This window comes from Sinocyclocheilus anshuiensis, unplaced genomic scaffold (assembly GCF_001515605.1).
Source record: "Sinocyclocheilus anshuiensis isolate Anshui unplaced genomic scaffold, SAMN03320099.WGS_v1.1 scaffold2257, whole genome shotgun sequence".
In the NCBI taxonomy this organism is placed as follows: domain Eukaryota; kingdom Metazoa; phylum Chordata; class Actinopteri; order Cypriniformes; family Cyprinidae; genus Sinocyclocheilus; species Sinocyclocheilus anshuiensis.
In genome coordinates, this window is record NW_015551137.1 from 117,090 (window position 1) to 134,690 (window position 17,601).

At 38.1% G+C, this 17,601-nt stretch overlaps 1 pseudogene; it reads right to left on the bottom strand.

Moving 5' to 3' along the window:
- Nucleotides 1–17,294, bottom strand: part of LOC107663237 (protein NLRC3-like) — a 29,728-nt pseudogene extending 12,434 nt beyond the window's left edge.
- Between the last annotated feature and the right edge of the window lie 307 nt (nucleotides 17,295–17,601).

Consider the following 17,601-nt stretch of genomic DNA (forward strand, 5'->3'; position numbering starts at 1 on the left):
TGAAAATGCAGATAAAAAAAGACAGACACGTACCACAAACGTTATGAGAGATTAAAAAAAGATGGACTTTCTCTTAAAGGGGTCATATGATGCTTTTTTAAAGATCAGTATTTTGTGTGTTTGGTGTAACAGAATATGTTGACATGCCTTAATGTTCAAAAAAAATATTATTTTTCAAATACTGTACATTATTGTTTGGTTTTGAGACTTTAGTCTTTGCAACTTCAGGGATCTTATCTATTCACAATCAGCTTGTAACACTCCAAAGAGAAAGGAAAACTTGAAATCGCATCATATGACCCCTTTAAAAGTAAGACCAAGAAGTTAGCTGGAAGATCCCGTGTCTCTGATAATGTCAGGAAAACCCTTAACTACCACCATGCTCTTATATACAGGGTTAATTCTATCATATTGGGTGCTTTTCTTCATTAGGATCTCCTTATCATGAGAAACTGGAGTGGTGTAGTTGTAGCTTAGGCATTACTATATATTATTAGAATTGTGCCTGTAAAACACTGTTATATCTGTTGTTGATTTACCTTGTTTTTCTCTCTGTTCCTCTGCCGTCTCTGAGGATTTCTGTTTATCTGCGAGGAGAAAGAAATATGCGTAAAGAATGAGATCCGTAGAAGGAACAGATAAATATTAAGTGAGATATTATTACATAGCATTAAAATGGTGCTAAATCATGTAAGTCCTATTAAAATTACTATGAGGTTATAACATTACCAGTCTTTACTAAGATGTTAGTATTAGTAGTGTGTGTTATCATAGTAATGTAAATGTACCATTTCCTGGAACACAAATGTACGCTGTTTCATTAAAGGGGTTTCCAGCCAATGAAGGAGCATTTACACTTGCACCCGTTTCAGCATTTATAATCACGTTGACTCCAGTCTGGTCATTTCTCTGGACTGAAGCAGAGTGTACTGAATGAGAGAGACTGATTTATGATTATTAGACAGACTTACTTGCATTACAACATCATATATAATGGTGACATTCATTCCTTTATTAAGGTTCAGTATCCATGCACACTTTTAAGTATAGTAATACAAGCATTAACACATTTTTTTATTCTTTCTGATACTGTTGGTGAGGTGTTCAATGAACCCATTAACTGGAATCCACAAAACTAGCCACCATCTTTGATCTAAACAATAAAACTTCAATAAAAAAATCCTAAAATGATTGTCTAGTACACGCCAAATACAGAAAAAATGTAAATTTCAACCAGATATTTGGTTTAGTTCAATGTTTCACAAACTGGGGTCCGCAACAGTGCTAAGGGATAATATACATTTAGCAGATTGCTATGCAGAAGAAACCTCTGAAAATGCATGGTTCTACACGTAGCACGGGCAAGTTTGTGAAAGGACTGCCAGTGCCAGGTAAGCAAACAGAACATATTATAATCAGTGTTGCTGTCTATGGAAAAAGTTTGGGAACCACTAGTTTAGTTTAACAGTTTCAGTTGGGCCTTTTTTTGTTTTGTTTTTGGGTTATGTGTCTTTGCTTTTCTTCATGTTCGATAATAAACGTCCAGACATGGATTCATGACCCCAGCTCCAAGTCTTACTGTTACGTTAAAGTTACGTCACCTTGTTTTTTTCTCTGTTTCTCTTCTGTCTCTGAGCATTCATGTTGATCTATGAAGAAAGAGATTAATAAAGAATGTTAAAATATAAACAGAAGTTACAGATAAATATTAAGATATTGTTCTGTAGCACTAAAAAAAGTGTCTCAACTAGATGTTCTGAACTTCAGTTGTCTGTAACAGGAACCACATCTGTAAAATGCATTTCTGTTTTGACTCTCATCCAGTGAATCCAGATTCTGTTCAGACGTCATCTTCTGTCACTGACTCACTTCTGCTGGACAAGAAAAAGATTAGTCTTTAACTACACTAGCACTACAAAACTGAAAACAGCAGTTCTACAAACATAATGATGGCTTTGCACTGTACTGTATTAGTATTTAAATTAGGGCACAAATAACTACTCAATGACTAAAGTAAAATCTGGATAGTCTGATACATTGAGGACTGTTGGAATGCAGCCTAAATCATCCAGTAACAACATCCAGCCTGTATGTGATAATCAGATCTAATCATATAATTAAAAATGTCTTGTTTTTAAGGTAATTTTCACCACAGTGTCACAATAATCTCAGAATATAATCTAATCCACAATAATCTCAGATTTACTTTTGACTTCAAGTCATATGGCTCTAGCAGGCTTTAGTCTTTCAGTCTAATCTTATAGTGTTTGTGTTGGACAAACAGAGAAAGCGGGTGGTGAGATGGGCTGTGGCTTGTGTGTTTCTGAAGGCAGATTTTTTGCTATGGGCTGTAGCGACTAGACCAATAAGACACACAATTATTAATTATATTCAATGAATAATCCAACAAACCCCTCACCCAACAACAAAACTATTTTTCAAGGTGTCTGTGAAGAACCCCCTAAGCCGCAACTGAAACCCAGATGCAGAACAGGGCTGCGTTATCAAAAGCATTGAAAGCTAAGATGATAGTAGAGACCATTGGTGGCAATGGTTCTACGATCTACCTAAAAATTACGATGTTTTTGGGAAATGCAGCCCACGCCTCTGGTTACCATGGCAACAAAGATGAATCACGATAAGACTGTTTTACATCCCAAGGTAAAACAGAGAGTGTCCCTCTCACTTCATTCAGTAGTGAAACATAATGCCCATAAAAATAACTTCTTTCCATTAATTCATAGACAAACCTTTCTATGAAGGACCATGCATATTCCCAGGGCATTGGGCCTCATTTATCAATCTAACGTAGAAACGAACGCAGATCCGTGCGCACAAATCAACTTACGACAGAGTTCACGTGTGATTCATGAAACATTCGTATGCCGCCAATCTCATCGTACGAATGATCGCACGTTGATAAATGTGGCAGCAGAAAACAATCGTCATTTGAATATCACGGCCCTAAAAACACCCTGGTTTAGAAGCCTCGCCCCTAGAGTTTACGATGCGGAGAAACGAAACCCGGCCAAAAAGAGGAAGTAATCTCGTGAAAGAGAAATTAATCCTACTCCAAAAACACCCGTTAACCTTGTAATTGCAAACAATTAGGCTACATTAATCTATATGTATATTAAAATGCTGGTAAATATAAACAGCCAATTTAGTTCCCCTCACTCTACAACATATATTTTAAATGTAACGGTATTCAGAACAGAACAAGAATGAAAAATAAGTAGTTATAAAATTATATTTTAAACTATAAAATAAAACACAAATTAGGCTATAGTGGCATTCATTATAAACAGCATACAAATGTCAAGCAAAACTGAAACGGCATTGGGCTCACGAGCCTGCCTCATACCACAAGAATCCAAATGTTTCCATTTTTGCCATATTTGTAACATTTGTTTGCATAACTGTTATTCATTATGTAGCCTAAACATGGCTTTATACTTCAGTCATGTTGTAATATCCGTGTAAAATCCTTCACATGCGCAAAAATTTTTGTTTGGGCGCTGCACGCTGATTTTACAGCAGACCTTTTAAAATAAACTGTAACATTTATGTTTGGTTGACTGCATTTTAGTTTGATGAATGGCTGAAATGTCAGGCAACGGCAGAACTAATGTTGTTTGTGTGTGCGTGAGGCGCCTTTGCGATCAGATGGTGTCACGAATCCGGTCTATGAACTTTAATTCACTCACCACCAGAGGTCACCCGTCCATTACAATGACTCTCGCACTACACAAACTGTTTCATGTCATCCCGGACTACATATCCCATCATCCATTGCACTGATTGCACACAGCACTGATTGCACAGAGCTGTAACCAATCACACATTCACTATATAACACTCACTCTGATCCCTTTCAAACTGCCGAGTATTGTTTAGCGCTTATCGTGTGATAGCTACTTTACGGAGCCGTTTCCCTGTGTTAGTTTCTAGTTCCAGTCTTAGTCTAATCTCGCTGTGTTTTCTGATTTCCTGGTACCTGATTTTTGCCTGTTTATCTTAAGTTAACCCTTTGCCTGCTGTTTCGGACTGTGTTTGCACCTCGCCTGGACTCTAGCTCGTGTTATTGGATTACCCCTCATGTCAAGCCCTCTGGATATTGTTAGCCGCTTATCGACCACGCCCGTTTTGGATTATTCTTCTGTCTTGCCCTCAATATACCTGTTTGCCATTGTCTGACCTATGCCTGTTTTATGACCACGTCTCTGTCTCCTATTAAAGCTTTGCAAATGGATCCGCAAGTCTCATGTCTCGTCAGCCCCGTAACAGATGGATTAAATCAAATAAAGATATAAAGAAAAGAAATAAAATAAAATGCATTAAGAGTGTCACAAAAACGAGCGTAGCCTATACTTGTTGCAGTTTTTTTTTCCTTTTGTTTATCTGTTAATTATATTATAGCCTGTAATATATTTTGTGTGATCCTATTTGTTTTATTCCTTTTATAGACTTAATTTCTGTTTTTCTCCTTTCGCATCAGGTGCATGATGCGACGATTGAATCCTCATGGTTATGTTTATGCTGCTATTCGCACATATAAAGAACAACAACAAAAAAACATTCTAATCTTACTGGTTAACGATCGACTAATGAGCTTCGTTTGACGGTCAGGAAAATAAAAATGAACAAAATGCTGTCATTCTACAATTCTCCACCGAATTTACTATGCTGCGCGCAAGTTCAGGTAACTCAAAAACTTGCATACACGAGCTGAGACCAGACGTGAGATTTGATCGTAGCCACCGCTCACGTCCATATTGATAAATTCCAAGTTTTGCGTTGAAACGACCGTACGCCCAATTTTCTGTCGTACGTTCATTTCGTAAATGAGGCCCATTGTGTGTATTATTACTCGTGCGTTCATTTCGTAAATGAGGCCCATTGTGTGTATTATTACTGCTTTTGTATATTGTCTTGTATACAGTTTATGCACGCCTTATGTTAGAATTATTAGATAATGTAAACTTATTGGTATCATGTTTCATGTCAAAATGATCCTCACATTGTATGCTTGTTATATTAATCTGAGAATAAAGAGACACAAAACTGCTGGCCCATTCTGATTATGCAAAAATAGTGAGAGAGAAGTGGAGACAACTTATGTTGTAATCTTTCCACCTGGGAGAGAGGACTCTCGCAACAACAACCGAGTCATAATGAACTGAAGTTCATCATTCTTCACTTAACCTGGAACAACCTGATCACAACTACACGACCAATGAACTGTCAAAACCATTAAGAATTTACTAGAGACTGCATCCAGATGCCTTGTTCAACAGCTAAGGCTTATGCAAGTATGGTTCATTTAACCAAACTAAACAGAGGTTTAGTATAAGCTGTTCCAAGTAACAAAGGTGCTGATGGTTGTGTTCAGTTGGTTAACTGAATCTTTTTCCATAGCATCATTCCCTTGGTTTCTGTTTCTGTCATTTATTCACTTTCCCAAAGTATGCATGTATATATGTACGTATGTATGCATGATTGTGTATTCATGTGTGTTCGTTTAGACTTGTTAATGTGTATTTGTGATTTAGTTCAAACTTTCTGCACATTCACGTGAGTATTGATTCTGTGGTCAACTCTTGAAAATAGTGTCCCTTTAATGTGCAATCTTGCTAAACAAGGTAATACTAGCTAAGGAACTACTGAATGAACTGTTCATGAAGGAATGAACTACAGTGCCATAAAGCATACAATTAAAAAATTATTCAAAACAAGAAATCTACTACTTTAAATTTGTTGATTATAATAATTATAGAAATAATGTAGTTTACATAGTTGTATACATATATGTAGTTAAAATGAGTAATAACAATCATAAACATGACACCACTATCTACAGTCACTCACCACCAACATAAATTCTAAAAAATTTCTTCAGTGTTAAAGGGATAGTTCACCCAAAAATTCTGTCATTAATTACTCACCCTCATGTCGTTTCAAACCCATAAGACCTTCGTTCATCTTCAGAACACAAATTAAGATATTTTTGATGAAATCCGAGAGCTCTCTGACCCTCCATAGACAGCAAGGTAACTACCATGATAACTTTGCAGATATTGTTTATGCTCAAACATCAACATTACACACTAACTAAAGTTAAAAAAGTGACATCACAATCACTTTTGTGAAATTGTTATCATTTCATAAAGTACCCCTTTAACAGTCATAAATATGAACATTAACACACAAGAAAAATGAGTAACGGATGTGTTACAGATGCAAATAGAGTAAATAATGTGTTTTTCTAATAATAAAGTTAACATTGGCGGGCCACATATCATACCACATATCACATACCACATATTTATTACTTATCAGATCCGTTTAAACCAGAGATTCACATTGGAGTTCATTCAGCATGCTTCCGTTTTTCAGATAAAACCAAATAGTCAACACATAAGATGAAATCAACAGATACAAAAAAAGCATGTCAAGGAACACAAAATTAATTTCCAATCCATGGCTCCTGATGATATCTTGAGGTCTTATGAAGTGAAACAATCAGTCTGTGCAAGAATCCTAGCATTAACATTATTACCTGTAGTCCAGAGCCTCAGGCAAATGGGGGAATTCATTTATTTTACGGGAACTGGTTCTTTCTGACAGTTCATTTCCATAAACTAGTTCAATTCACTAATTCGTTTACGCAATCACACCATGAAATAACATATACACAATTACATTGTTAAAGCTTCTAATAATGTTGTGAAACATGGATGTTTTACATGTCAAAAACATATAAAGTGAATAAACTTGTCTTCATCAGCTCACCTTTTCACATAAACCATCAACTAATTAAAGTGCCCAGTTCACATGATTACATTTTCAGCAGCCACGGACAGTCACTGACTTGCATTTTATAAATCACCAAGGACCACAGTTTCAGCTAAAAAAAATTATATCTGAAAAAGAGTGGGAACCATGTTAACTCAATAAGCTCATTCAGTATGCTTATTCAGCATGGTTTCTCATAGTAGTCCTCTTTTCACAGCATCATGCAGTACATAATATGAAAACCTGAAGGGTGCATTTAAATCCAGCTTGCCGGAAAAATTGCAAGACTGCCTTTCTCAAAAGTGTGCCAAGAAGGCTTGCAAAAGAAGATTCGTTGATCTTTGATTATTTTGAGAATATTAGTTGTAAACCCCTTCTGAATCTTACTCTCACTATTAAATTGTACTCGTATGTGGTCACACAACAAAATGTTGTCACGCTGACATGAAAAATGGTCACAAAATGGAGCTGCAGAATGGTTACATTTTGCTTCCTTTGTTCCTGCATGTGACTATATTTTGTTGAGGTCACACTGGTGCCATCGTAATTTATGCTTTATTTATATTCAACATCGGAAGGCACCCTCGCACAGAATGTCCACAAGCAGACTCATAACAGTACTAAAACAAATGACTTTCCAGTAAATCCCTTAGATAGATAAAGGCATCTGGCTTTTGCTGTAGCTGAATAAATTGCAGAAAGAAATGTTTTGACCGATTAAACATGAAGAGAATTAACACATTATGTGGTTTATCTGAATTCTTCAAGCCATCTCAAGTATTTTTCACAAGGATAATGTATATTTATAATGCAATGCTAATCAACATAGCATTTATTACTGTATAGAATAGTATAAAATACAATTTCTACCTCATTCTGTGATACACCACATCAGTTCACAGAAAGAACTGATATCGAACATTGTTGTACTATTGTTGGACTATGATGCTGTAGTGATGGAGAATCAAACCTTTCCGAATCAATTGAACCAGTTGACTGACAAAATGGTTCACTATTTCAAAGTGATCTAAACTCCTCACGCTGGTGATGCCTGCTGGTCAGAATTATGTAAATGCAAAAAAACATGACATGACATGCATAAAAACAACCTTTAAGGCAGCAGAGGGAGTAAGCCTGTCAAAGTCTAAGGGTGCTTTCACACCTGGCCTGTTGTTTCGGAACCTGGCGCGTTTCCCCCCTTAGCACGGTTCGTTTGGGCATATGTGAACACTGCAATTGCGCTCGGATCCGCGCCAAAACAATCGGTCCGAGATCGCCTGAACGAGGCGGTCTCGGCTCGATTGAAAACGAACTCTGGAGTGGTTCGGTTGTAGTGAGAAAGCAATCCGAGCTAACGAACCAGGCTATATCACAATGTATAATGGTAATTACGTAAGTTCCGTGAAAAGCACCAGCTTTGTTGTTTTACTAATACTTCAAAATGAACCTGTGAATGTCTGTGGGTGAGCACATCTTCGCCATTCAAAATCAAACCGCACTTTTTCATTTTATAATGCCGTCTTATTACTCTTCTTCCTAGTATGTGCATTTTAAAAAGGTTTTCCCGATGAATCCTGGACTCCTGCTCAAAGTGATAAATTAATATAATGACATCTACAAAAAAAAAAAACAACAACTAAGCCCGCAAAGCTGTTGTCGTTCCATCCTGACGGGTGACAGCTAGTGGAATCCCAGAAAATAAACCGTGGAACTTTGACCAATGAGAGAACAGTTTACTCGCGCGTGACTTGTATTAACAAATTTGGTCCGTTTAGAAACATTGCCATATGAAAGCAAACCGCACGAAGAATAAAAAGCAACATTGTAATAATTTTAATCCCTGTTTCGGAACAAAGCAATCGATCTACATGTGTGAAAGCACCCTAAATAAATTCTAAAAGCTCTAAAAGCCACCGGTTACATACCAAAATAATTTATTTACACTCTTACACACCAACAAAGACTACTGAACAGACATTTAGAAGTAAATGCAAATCTAAATAAACACTTGCATTTTTACAACATAAGTGTGTCCCACTCTGTAATAAAGTTCTACACATACTTGTGGTTTTCACGCCCATTTTAACACTTGGGCCAAATACATGTAAGTGTCATGCTACGGTGTAGAGCAATCACGCACAAAGAAGATGATGAAGGCAAATAGTCTTTAATAATCCACATAAAGGTAAATCCACAAATAGGTAGGCAGTGACACACATAGACAGTAGACATACACAATACCAGACAAGGGAACAGACTAGAACTAAGGACAGACTAGAACTTAATGAGTTAGTTCACCCAAAAATGAAAATTCTGTTATTAATTACTCACCCTCATGTCGTTCCAAACCTGTAAGACCTTAGTTCATCTTCAGAACACAAATTAAGATATTTTTGCCATTTTGGAGAGTACTCCAGAACGTAATCAGCGTTGTTTGCGTTCAGCATGCGCACACTTTCTACTAAACAAACAACGCTGATTACATTGATTACGTTCAGGGGCACTCTCCAAAATGACGGAAGACGGTAACTCGGGGAGAAGAATTGTTGAATAAGTTATGTTATTATTGTTTTCTTTGCGCACTAAAAGTATTCTCGTAGCTTCATAAAATTATGGTTGAACCACTGATGTCACATGGACTATTTCACCGATGTCCTTGCTACGTTTCTGGACCTGGGAACATTGCAGTTGCATTGCTGTCTAAGGAGGGTCAAAGAGGTCTCAGATTCCATCAAAAATATCTTAATTTGTGTTCCGAAGATGAACGAAGGTGTTACAGGTTTGGAACAACATGAGGGTGAATAATTAATGACAGAATTTTCATTTTTGGGTGAAACAAATCACAATACTTATAGGTATTAAGCAGTGACATTGTCAGGTTTTTTATTTACAAAAAATAAGCTTTTTGAGTATGGCAGGATTGTAATATAACAATTAATAACAAGTTTTTATGCGATACAGATTAAAGTGGCTTCATAAATTACTTTTAAAAATATTAAAAACGCAAAACACACCTGATGCGAATTCTTTGCTCTTCATTTTCTATAAGCAGAGTTAACAGACCCTGTTGTATTTTCTTGTAATTTATTAAAAGAAGGTACCCCGCCATCTTGTGCCGACTAAACTGACTTGAACGCACCTGACGTCGTAATTACGTCTTGCCAACCTTGTCAAATAACTATTTTTAAATACATTTTACACAATAAGAATAAATTTGTAAAAAAAAAATCATTTTATTTACAGCACACAATCATGTGACTGGCCACGTGTGTCCAAGATACGGAAAGGAAAGAAAGATACTGATTGATGTCCTCAAGGAAAATAAAGAAAAACTTAATTTGATGAACATTTTGGGGAATAAATCAGGGGATAAAAACTTTCAATTTTTAATGCGTTATTTAAAGGACACGGGATTATATAATAGAATTTAGAGAAGAGTATGGTCCTGATCCACACTCCTAATCAGTAGGTGGCGGTAATGCACCTAAAAGTTGTATGCCATCCGCCATTAAACATCAAGACGACGACGACTGGCCACGTGAGCAGCGTGTTCCCAGGTTCGTAGGATCAGAGAAGTTGCTCCTCCACTGTGAATAAATCGCCATCCGATTCCATGAGTTTTATCATGGAGGAGATTTATGGTTTTATTTTATTATTATTTTTATTTTTTTACAAACGTCCATATGAGAAACAATTACCGTTCAAATCGGGCTTAAGGCTGCGTTCCACTACACTTTTAGACACACTCGTGAAGCACTTCCCCTTAGGGGAATCCCTGCTGCCATTTTGAAGTGCGTTCCACTTCGTGAAGTGAACGAGGGACGTTTATATGGACAGAGCTTCGACCCCTCGATTTTGATCGATGAAGCGAGTCTGCTTCATATGCACTCTTCAGGCCGCTCCATAGACCACAATGCAACATGATTATGATGCCATCGCAGATCGCATTTAATTTCCCCACCCCAAACAACTCCATTTATAATTGTTTTTTTTTTAAACCTTTATAACAGCCCAAGCATACCTATATACATATAGAATGCTGCACCAAACAAATTCCTAAGGGGAAGAATGTAAACAATAAACCAACTCTATAGCGGATTCTAAGTGATCAAGGGCTTAGGACGTTCCAGTTCAGCCCATTGCAAGGGTTCCGCCAGAAGTGGGCGCTCATGCAACGTAATCAATGACATACATCCGAGTAAATGAGATGGAGGGAAGTTTGCGAGTGAAGGGCATAAAAAAAAAAAATGAGCTGAAACGCAGCACGACAATAATGAGACACGGACTCTGACAGTAAGTAGACAAGTGCTAAAATCTCAAGTGTGAGTACAAGCCCAAAATAAATGCACAAGAAAGAGAGGTTTTAGTTCAGTTTCCAATTATAATTTTCACATACACAAAGTAACAACAAACCAAAATTACTATCACTGGAAACAGACAATTTAAGCAACAGTTGACTTTTGTCAACATTTGACTGCATCGTAATTAAAAACAAAATCAAAACAAAGCAAAAAAAAAAAAATTTACTTTTATTTATTTTTAAGTTACTTGCAGTTGATGCCACTGGTTGATTATGAGAGCAAACAGTGAAGCTCTGCTGTGTGTTCTTGTGTTTGAGATAATTTCTAGGAGTCTGTGATAGTGTGTGCGGCTGGAGTCTGAGCTGAAAGGAGGCATTTCTTTTCTTGTTTGTCTCTGTGAAATCTAAGATAACTCTACTGCATTGACTTGCAGCTGTACACTAGTGTACTTTAATCACATGTAGCTGTACTGCAGTTTAAATGCACAGCTGCTCAACATAGTGAAACATGGTGAACATAGTGAAATGGAAAGAATAAGTAATCCATGAATATGTTCCTACTGCTTCTGGTATTTCTATTTACAGTGTAAAGTAAGTGATTTGGAGTAATAGTTTAGAATTGGTCATTTTCAGCACATGTATTAAAGCTACAACTATTTCAAAATGTGCAGCTTTCTGCATTTCACTGACAAAGAAACACCTGTTTGTTTGATCATGGCATAAAGAGCTTTAAATAAAATCAGCAAAATGACTTCAGCACAGCATTAAAATCTCAGAAGCACAAAGTGACCAATAACACATAATATGGCACTCAAACATGAAAGCACCTAAAGAAAGATGAATCACTCACCTCAAATTATATTTGCGGATCTTTCTATTTCCTCCTCTGACACCATTAAACAGCAGCTCTGAAACTTCTTTCACTTCGGTAAAACAAGTTGAAACCTTCTTCCTGTTTTCTTTTGTGAAGAGACATGATAATCAGAAGAATGACTGTCAGGGTGTATTCACACCAGTCTTGTTTGGTTCGATTGAATCGAACTCAAGTTTTTTTGCCCCCCTTTGGTGCGGATCTTTTAGGCAGGTGTGAATACAGCAATCGCACTCGGGTGCACACCAAACAACCGTATCAAGACCCAGCTGAAGAGATGGTCTCGGTCCATTTCCAAACGAACTCTCGTATGGTTGAATGAATTAACCAAATTAATGGATGACCTTAGCACACCTGTGGCTTTGTTTACAGTTTCAGGTTCACTTGCAAAAAGGGCAGTGAGAAAAGCAAACCGCACCAAAAAAAAAAAAAAAATTGTATTTGGTCCGGACCAAAGCAAGTGAACTAGGGGACTTTCCTGGTGTGAATACACTCTCAGACATCTACATCCACACTCACTCAGATCTGGCTTGTTATTCAGAAAGATTAGTTCTCAGGAAACTGTTGTAAGAAGAACCTCAGACACTTTTATCTTCTGAGATATGGACAATACATACATTTACATTTAGCCATTTAGCAGACGCTTTTATTCAAAGTGACTTACAAATGAGGACAATAGAAGCAATCAAAATCAACAAAAGAGCAATGATATAGGAAACTGTTGTAAGAAGAACCTCAGACACTTTTATCTTCTGAGATATGGACAATACATACATTTACATTTAGCCATTTAGCAGACGCTTTTATTCAAAGTGACTTACAAATGAGGACAAGAGAAGCAATCAAAACAAAAGAGCAACAATATGTAAGTTAGGGCTGCACGATAAATCGCATGCGATATTTAACCCGCATCCTATCAGTAAAGCCGGTTCTGTAATCAGCGGTAAATCTCCATCACCTGCGGCTTTCTGACAAGATGCGCGTTAAATATTGCATGCGATTTATCGTGCAGCCCTAATGTAAGTGCAAATGACAAGTCTCGGTTAGCCTAAGGCAGTACATGTAGCAAAGTTGTTGTTTTTTTTGTTTTTTTTTACACACACGAAAAAATGGAAAGCTAGTGTTAGTCGTTTATCTTTTTAACAAAAAAACAGATAAAGTAGAATTAAAATGGAATAGAAAGTGCTAGAGTTAGAGAGTCAAACAAAGATGGAACAGATGTGTTTTTAGTCGTTTCTTGAAGATGGCTAAGGACTCAGCTGCTCGGATTGAGTTGGGCAGGTCATTCCACCAGGAGGGAACAGTTAATGAAAAAGTCTGTGAAAGTGATTGTGCCTCTTTGAGATGGCACAATAATGTGTTGTTTGCTTGCGGAACGCAAGCTTCTAGAGGGCACATAACTCTTAAGTAATTAATTTAGGTAAAGGGGTGCAGAGCCAGTGGTGGTTTTGTAGGCAAACATTAATGCCTTGAATTTTATGCGAGCAGCTACTGGTAGCCATGCAAAATTGATGAACAGAGGTGTGATGCGTGTTCTTTTCGGGTCATTAAAGATTAATCTTGCAGTGGCATTTTGGATTAATTGTAGAGGTTTGACAGAAGTGGCTGGAAGAGAGAGCATTGAAATAGTCCAGCCTGTATAGAACAAGAGCTTGAACACAGAGTTGTGTTGCATGTTCTGAAAGAAAGGGCCTGATCTCCCTAATGTTGCATAAAGCAAATCAGCAGGACCGGGCAGTTTTAGCAATGTGGTCCTAGAAATTCAGCTTATCAATCACAACTCCAAGGTTTCTAGCTGTTTTTGAAGGAGTTATGGTTGATGAGCCTAACTGGATAGTGAAATTGATAAAGTGATGGGTTTGTTGAAATCACAAGCAGTTCAGTCTTAGCCAGGTTGAGTTGAAGGTGATTGTCCGTCATCCAACAAGAAATGTCTGTTAGACATGCGAGCAGCTATTGTCGGATCATCAGGATGGTTGGTCCAAGAACTGAGCCCTGAGGCACCCCAGTAGCTAGATGTTGCAAACTGGACATCTCACCTCTCCAAGATACCTTGAAGGACCTATCTGAGATGCCATTTTCCAATAGGGTTGACAGGAGAATCTGGTGGTTCACCTTATCAAAAACAGCGGACAGATCCAGCAAGATAAATATAGAAGATTTGGAAGCCACTCTTGCCAGTCTTAGGGCTTCAACAACTGAGAGCAAGGCAGTCTCGTTCGAATGTCCACTTCTGAAGGGTTGCTGTCCAGGAGGTTGTTCTGTGTGAGAAAGGCAGAGACTTGGTTGAACAACTTGTTCAAGTGTTTTTGCAATAAAAGGTAGAAGGGTAACTGGTCTGTAGTTCTCTAAAAGAGTTGGGTTAAGAGTGGGTTTCTTAAGAAATGGTGTTATATGAGCCTGTTTAAATGTTGAGGGAAAAACACCAGTATGAAGGGATATGTTAACGTTGTGAGTGAGTGCAGGTACAACGGCAGGAGAAATGGCTTGGAGATGAGATGGAATAGGATCAAGCGGACAAGTAGTAGGATGATTGGAAATGATGAGTTTAGAGACTTCTGCCTCAGAGAGTGGAGTGAAGGATGAAAACGAGTGTATGTTTGCAGGTAAGATGTGTTTGACAGTTTGTGGTGTGACAAATTGTGCACTGAGGTTTGTAATTTTATTAATGAAGAATGTGGCAAAGTCGTCAGCTGTTAAGAGTTGATGAAGGAGGAGGACAAAGGAGGGAGGAAAATGTTTTAAAGAGCATGCAAGTGAAAGGCAGAGACTTGGTTGAACAACTTGTTCAAGTGTTTTTGCAATAAAAGGTAGAAGGGTAACTGGTCTGTAGTTCTCTAAAAGAGTTGGGTTAAGAGTGGGTTTCTAAGGCGAATTGTTAATTTTGTTGTGATAGTATGTCCTTTTAGCAGAGAATGAAGAGAGGAGTGATCGATATACATTAAGGTCAGTAGGATTTTGTGATTTGCACCATACTCTTTCTGCAGCTCTGAGCTTAGAACGATACTCACGGAGAACATCAGATAGCCAAGGGGCAGAAGAGGTGGTACGAGCTGGCCTGGAAGACAAGGGGCAGACAGTGTCTAAACAAGACGTAAGAGTGGAGCAGAAAGTATCAGTAGCACGGTTAACATCAAGAGATGATAACTTCACGGGGAGGAAGCAAAGATGAAACCATAGCAGACAGCCAGGAGAGTGAGCGTAGGTTACATCGAAAAGTGACATGTGGAGGGGTATGTTTTGTGTCAGGAACCATGTTGAGGTTAAGAGTCAGGAGGAAGTGATCCGAGGTGTGCAGTGGAATAATCAGTACATGATCAGTGGAGCAGTGTCGTGTGCAAATAACGTCCAGTTGATTGCCTGATTTGTGAGTAGCCGTAGTTAACACTCGCTTGAGATCAAAAGAGGCAAGCAGAGTGTGGAAGTCTGCATCCCGAGGTTTATCTAGGTGCTAGGTGGACGTTGAAGTCTCCAAGCATAACTAGTGGAGTACTATCCTCAGGAAAGGTTCAGAGCAGCACATCTAATTCTTCCACGAAGTTACCTAGTGGTCCTGGGGGTTGATAATCAAATATTAAATGGATTTTAAGAGGGTGGGTAATAGTGGCTGAATGTGATTCAAAGGAGCTGTTGATACTCAGAGATGGTAAAGGATTAAATTTCCAATCATTAGAGATAAGCAGACCAGTACTTCCACCTCTTACAGTCAAACGGGGAATGTGGGAAAAAGAGAAATTATTAGAGAGTGCTGCAGGTGTAGCATTGTCCTCTGGTTTGATCCAGGTCTCTGTCAGGGCCATGGGGTTTAGTCTCGAATGACTAGTAATAGAAGTAATAAAATCTGCTTTGTTTACAGCAAACTGGCAATTCCAGAGACCAATAGAAAAAGAAAGTAGTGTATTAGTAGACATAGGCAAAGTGCGCAGGTTGTTAGGATTGCGCTGCCTACATTGTGTGATGCATGGTTTGCGAGTGGTAGTGATAGTAGGGATCTGGAAACACATAAAATTGGTTATAAAAACTGAAAACAGAAGGGTAAAAAGAGAATGATTTAAAAGCGATACTTATGTCCCTTGCCGGTGTCACGGAATGCTCCAAAACAAGCAGATCCAAAAGCAGCATTTATTATAAAAAATCCAAAAACAAAGAATAATCCAAATCAGAGCATCAGAAACCCCATAACAGAAAATAATAAACCAGCAACCAAAGACACAGAGAACTGGGCTTATATGAGGATAAGTTAACAAGGAAATGAGACTTGATTGTCAAAGCAAAGGGTGATGGGAACTGAAGTCCAGAGAAACAAACACAATAAAGAAACGTGCCCTCTAGTGGCCTTACATGGGCACACCAACCAGACATTATGACAGCCGGTGTCCCTGCTCGGAGTCGAACGGTAGAGTCGATGGTCTTTACACTCTTCGGTCTTCACACGAGGGCTGCCGCGAACGCTGCTGTGGTATACTAAGTTTTTTATATTCGTCTAACAAAACTCAAATTGAATTCAGCTGAACACACTTTCCTGTTTATCACAACAAATGGCCAAGTAAGTGCACGACACTGACAATGTACGCGATACAGTACGAGACATACACAGTGTATTAACATAGTGGTAGCATCTGTTTTCACATCTCACTGAGAGAAGATGTGGGAAACCTTTTCCCTCACTTCCTCCCTTTCACTCAGAATGGTCAATAGCAAAATATAATGTTCTGCATGAATGCAAGTGATATTCACAGTTTGGTATGTTGGCATGTTTGGTATCATTTGAAATGTCTCAGTGCGACTGGCACAATGGTCTCAATCTTACAAGAAGTAAACTAAAATGTAATAAAAATCCTAAGAATTTAGAGATATTTTCGTCTATAGAGACGTCTCCGTTTCTGTCTCTGGTGAGAGTACACTGTGTGCACCTTGCTGCTGCTTCTCGCTGGAACTTTTACTAACTGAGAAAAAACTTGACTTCCTGCTGCTCACTGAAACATGGCAAACTCCTAACGATTATTTCCACCTAAACCCTCCCTCTGGATACAGCAACCTGGCCAATCCTCGTTTGACATCTAGGGGTGGTGGTCTGGCAGCTGTCTACCGCAGCAGCATCCCAGTCAAGACTACTGACTTATATGACTCTAAGTTTTGAATATTTATTTCTCAAAATTTCTGATACATCTCCAATGCTTGTATTGTCTCTTGTATTTTTTGCCTAAATCAATGTCAAATTATGTTTTATTAACAAAGTTCGGGAGGAGCATGTTGAAATAACCAACTTAATAAATAAATAGTAAATACAGCCAACTTACCTCTGTCCCACGACAGTTTTTCCAGCATCCCTCCTTGGCATCCAACCCCTAACTATTCTTATCCCAGCTTCAGGAAATGGGAGAGTTCTCTGGGTTCGTGCTATATTTCAAGCTCAGAGCTCTCCCCTCGGATAGCATGCCAAATATGCTTAATATTTGCTTTTATATGCTTATCTGATTACATGTAAGTGCAAACTCATGATTTTTTTCAGTAAACTGCATGAAATGTTAACCCTTACTTGTGCCATGTCTTCTTCTGTCATATTACTTGGTAATTTCAACATACAGTACATCTTGATAGTGATTGTGCCGATTCCCGTGAACTCATGTCAGTG